The following is a 5,000-nucleotide window of genomic DNA, read 5'->3' as shown; positions in this document are numbered from 1 at the left end:
TTTTATTGAGGTCCGCCCTTCTCATAATGTCCAGCTTTCATAGAAAATGAAAACTTTTTAGGGTACTCTTATCTAAGTTACTTTTCGTAGGTTTTGTGCATATCTAATAATGAAAATAGATACATAAATTGATAAATGTATTGATGATGAAATAGATGAAACAGTGTTGATATGTCACACCAGGTAATAAAGTCTCTCTCTCTCTCTCTCTCTCTCTCTCTCTCTCTCTCTCTCTCTCTCTCTCTCTCTCTCTCTCTCTCTCTCTCTCTCTCTCTCTCTCTCTCTCTCTATCTCTCTCTCTCTCTCCAAGCTTACAACACAGAAATAAGAAATAATAAAAATATAAGTATATATAAAACTGTAACAAATGAATGAATAAAACAGACAAATAAAACGGAAAAAAACATGCGAAATAAATTAAATGAATAAATAAAAGGAACAGGAATAGCAAGAAAACGGAAGATATTTATAAACGTATCAGTTATTACTACTACTACCACTACAACAATAACTACTGTCATAACTACTACAATAACTATCACCACTACAAATACACATGATGCTGTAACAACACCCTAACCACCGCTGGACAGTTCCTAACAGCTGCCTGGCCCATCACACCTCTCACCTAAGGGCTCCACGCGTGCTTTGTGCGTTCAAATGGTTATACAGATGGAGGGAATACCCTTTAAAACTCCCAAAAAACGCACGTTCGTATCCCTTTCCTTGCAAGAAGATTTGTTTTAGGTCCGTGCCGTTGATGAAGGGGAAGAAAAGGTCGCCAGGAAGGACTTGGATGTCACCGCATGTCTCCTGATGGGGTGGCGGAGGTAGTGGAGGCGCGGTGAGGTTGTGCGGGCAGTGGAAGTGGAGGTGGCGCGTAAGGAGATCCGCGCCTATGCTGGTATAACTGGCGGCGTCCCACGAGGCTGGTATGTCCTTCACCGTTTTCTTTGTGGGTGTTGAGGCATGCGTTACTGTGTTATCTCACGGAAAGGGGAGATACGGGACTATTATCTCAAAACCCGGATCATTCATAGCACGGCATGGTTTTAATGGCTAAATAATCCATACATAATATTTGAATTTCAGTTAAAAGTAAAAAGAACTGATAAATGAAAAAAAAAAAAAAAAAATTGTGAGATGTGGCAGAGTGGTTAACGGTTCTTGGCCAACGCCTGCGTGTTCTTCCGCCAGTAAAAATAGATCCTTCTTCCACGTAAAGGTAAAGACAGGTAAACTCTTAAGTCTTCCTCCACATAAAGGTAAGGAAAATATATTAATACGCCAAATACCAACTGTTTATAAATCTCCTGACCTTTACACTGTGTCTGCACATACACTACACTACACTGTGCCTACACGTATACATAGCCCTGACTTGATGGTCACTACTACTACTTTTGATCTACGATGTGCTTTGTTTAGAGAGCTCTGACAACTATCAATCATCAACGCAAAAATGAAAAAAAAGTACCAGGGGTCAATGTTGCAGGGCAAAACTGGCCTACAGCGTTCATAGGTGGATCGAACAGAGCTGGGTCCTGATTAACTGCTTCTTCCCTTAAAAATGCCAGGCAAGGCAGCCGCACCACCCCTCGCTCACCACTCTGTGCCTCCACCTATACTATGCACGCAACACATTACAACAACCAAACACGCCCCTCACCCCTGCATACAAAGCTGATGGAGACTACAAACTCTTTTCTGCATCCACTTAAATTCCATGTGTTTTTTCACTACCAAGTATCTTCATGACAGCTTCGTCTGGGGAGATTGGTGGGTGGGGAGAATCTTTCTACTTTGGTATTCTGTCCATCCTACTAATAGTCAGTGAAGGATAGTTATACCAACAGCCTAGTGAGGATCTTAGGGTCCGCTGGTGTTTGTCTTTCATCATATTCTTTTGCGAAAAAAATATAACATATGAAAACAAAAGACGAAACATTCACTTTCCTACCAACCTTATTACTCTATCATCACTTTGTTCATCTGGCCCATCATCCCTACCCTTCTCCTGTACTCATGTCCCCCAGCCACTCACCTGCAGAAGCACATGGCCAGGTGGGAAGGACATGACACCGTTGCTAATAAGTCTGTCGGAGAGCCTGGCCACGTAAGCATAGGTAGAGGGCAGGGGCGCCAGCGTGATGGTGTCCAGGTCCAAGTAAGTGCCCCCGTATCTTCTCAGCAGCTCCAGTCTAGCGGCGTCACTCATCATCACCGCCTTGTTGTATCCTGACGAAGGGAGGAGTGTTGCCTGAATAGGGAGTGCTTTGGGGTGTTGCTGGTTCGCTGGGATACTGGTGTTGTGGATGTGGTTAAGTTTGGAGTGATCTTGAAGGAGGTGGTGGTGTTATCTGAAGGAGGAGCAGAAGATGGAGGAAGAAGATTTATCTGAAAGAGGAACAGAAGAAGGAGGAGGGGGAAGAGAACTTATTTGAAGGAATAATCTAAAGAAAAAGAAGGATGTTGTGTGTTCTTATATAGGAGGAGGAGGAGGAGGAGGAGGAGGAGGAGGAGGAGGAGGCGAAATAGGAGGAAAAGGCGTAGGAGGAAAGAGCGTACCTTAAAAGGAAAAAGAAAACGCAGTTTAGGGTAGTACCCTTTAAAAATTGTATCGTTTTCTATATCTTCTGTTTTCTTCGTTGCCTTATTGTTGCTGTTATTGGCAGTGTGTGTGTGTGTGTGTGTGTGTGTTGTTTATCACCCTTTCTCTCTCTCTCTCTCTCTCTCTCTCTCTCTCTCTCTCTCTCTCTCTCTCTCTCTCTCTGTGTGTGTGTGTGTGTGTGTGTGTGTGTGTGTGTGTGTATCTACGTTACTCACACACACACACACACACACACACACACACACACACACACACACACACCTGCTCCCAGCCTCCCCCACACCTGTGCTCACCTGGCGCGGCACTTAGCCACTGCCTCGCGCGGTGCCACTCCTCCAGGGGCGCAGCGCTGAACACCTGATCTAAGTCAAGCCAGGACAGGTGAATGTTGCCAACACCTTTCACTACCTGTGCGAGGTGAGGGAAGCGGGGAGACCAGGATAGGAGTGATTGTTATGCAGTCTGTTGTGTTTTATTTGATTTATTTATCTATTTATTTATTTGTGTCTGTGTTTTGGTGTGGGAGATAAAGATAATTGTTTTTTTGTATAGTCAGGAAGTGGCTGATTTAGTAACAACAACAGGATAGGATTGCAGTGATTGTTATGCAGTCTGTTGCGTTTTATTTTGATTTATTTATTTATTTATTTATTTATTTATTTATTTTTGTCTAGAATTGTTTTCTAAATCTGGGTAGTCAGGAAATGGCTAATTTAATAGCAACAACAGCAGCAACAACAATAATAATAATAATAATAATAATAATAATAATAATAATAATAATAATAACAATAATAATAATAATAATAATAATAATAATAATAATAATAATAATAATAATAATAATAATAATAGAAAGAAGAGCAAGAAAACAAGTACAAGAAGATCAACAACAACAACGACACCACCACCACCACCACCACCACCACCACCACCACATGGCAGATCCTGTACAAAAGACACCAGTACGGGGACAAATGCAGCCTCCTTCTCTCTCTTTCCACTCATCAACTCCGCTCCTCTAACTGACTGTCTTCAGCCTCCCTCTCATCGCCGCTATGTTGCATCTCTTGCTATCTTTTACTGCTATTTTCACGCTAACTGCTCTCCTGATCTCGCTAACTGTATGCCTCCCCTCCTCCCGCGGCTTCGTTGCACAAGACTTTCTACTTTATCTTATTTTTATTCTCTCCATATTTCTAATGCACGAGTTAACCAGTATTCTCAAGCATTCATCCCTTTTTCTGCTAAACTGGAACTCCCTGCCTGCTTCTGTATTTCCTCCTTCCTATGACTTGAACTCTACCAAGAAGGAGGTTTCAAGAGACTTATCCTACAATTCTGGATCCTTTTTGACCTCTCTTTAGGCACTGGCATCTCAGTGGACCTTTTTTGCACTTTTTGTTGACGTGGCCAGCGCCCCTCTTACAGAAGGGGATGAGGAGTATTCCTTACGAGGCGAGATTGAAGCTGTTAAATTTACATTCTTTATAGAGACGTAGGTTAAAATGGGACATGATAGAAGTCTTTAAGTGGTATAAGGGTTATAACAAGGGGGACGTAAGCAAAATTCCTAGGACCAGTAACCAGGACAGAACAAGAAATAACGGGTCCAAGCTTAAACAAATTAGGCTTAAAAAAGGGATAGGAAGAAATTGGCTCTCAACTAGAGTGGTAGATGAAAGGAATTCAGTAATCAGGTTGTTAGCGTTAAGACATTAGGGAGCTTTAAGAGATGATTAGACGGATATATGGATGGGGATGATAGGTGGAAATAGGTAGGTATATTTCATACAGGGACTGCCACGTGCAGACCTCATGGCTTCTTGCAGCTTCCCTTATTTCTTATGTTCTATGTTCTTCTAAAAAAAAAGAGAAAGAAAAGATGGGCGTGGCTTACCTGCAGGAGTGGGTGGGCTGCGTTAAGCGTGGGCGTGGTCAGCAGCACCTGTATTGGGCGGCGTGGGTGGTGGCGGGCGGCACTCTCCACGGCACACGCCTGGAGAAGGAAAGAGAAGGGAGGTGAGGTAAGAATGAAAGGGATGGGGAGGAAAGGGATTGGAGGAGGTAACAGAAGGGATCAGGGGAATGGATAAATGGAAGGGAAGAGATGAAGAGAGAAGGAAAGGGATGAAGAAACAGAAATGGACGAACTGATAGGGAAGAGAAGGGAAGGCAGGAAGAGAAGGAAGGAAGACAAAAAAAAAAAAAAAATTCCTACAAACCAAGTAATGCATTAGTACAGTAAATTCAACAAAACATGCATATTGAAAAGACCTCCACCCTTTCACACCCGCCCCATTACCTCCCTGGCGGTGAAAGTGGCGGTACAAGAAGTCTGCAGAAAGAAGATAGCATCCTGACGAAGGGGCTGCCAGGTGAGTCTTCC

General features: G+C 43.0%; 1 long non-coding RNA gene across 1 annotated transcript in view; it reads right to left on the bottom strand.

The window, feature by feature from the left end:
* Nucleotides 1-309: 309 nt before the first annotated feature.
* LOC135093764 (uncharacterized) overlaps nucleotides 310-5,000 on the bottom strand; it is a 27,126-nt gene continuing 22,435 nt past the window's right edge. The window contains exons 2-4 of the long non-coding RNA XR_010263485.1: nucleotides 4,512-4,610; nucleotides 2,045-2,360; nucleotides 310-1,903 (exon numbers count right to left, since the gene is read on the bottom strand). This is a non-coding gene — a long non-coding RNA (uncharacterized LOC135093764). The remainder of the gene's footprint in view (nucleotides 1,904-2,044; nucleotides 2,361-4,511; nucleotides 4,611-5,000) is intronic.

The sequence above is a fragment of the Scylla paramamosain genome, chromosome 43, assembly GCF_035594125.1.
Source record: "Scylla paramamosain isolate STU-SP2022 chromosome 43, ASM3559412v1, whole genome shotgun sequence".
NCBI lineage: Eukaryota > Metazoa > Arthropoda > Malacostraca > Decapoda > Portunidae > Scylla > Scylla paramamosain.
This window is presented reverse-complemented; position numbering and strand designations above follow the sequence as displayed.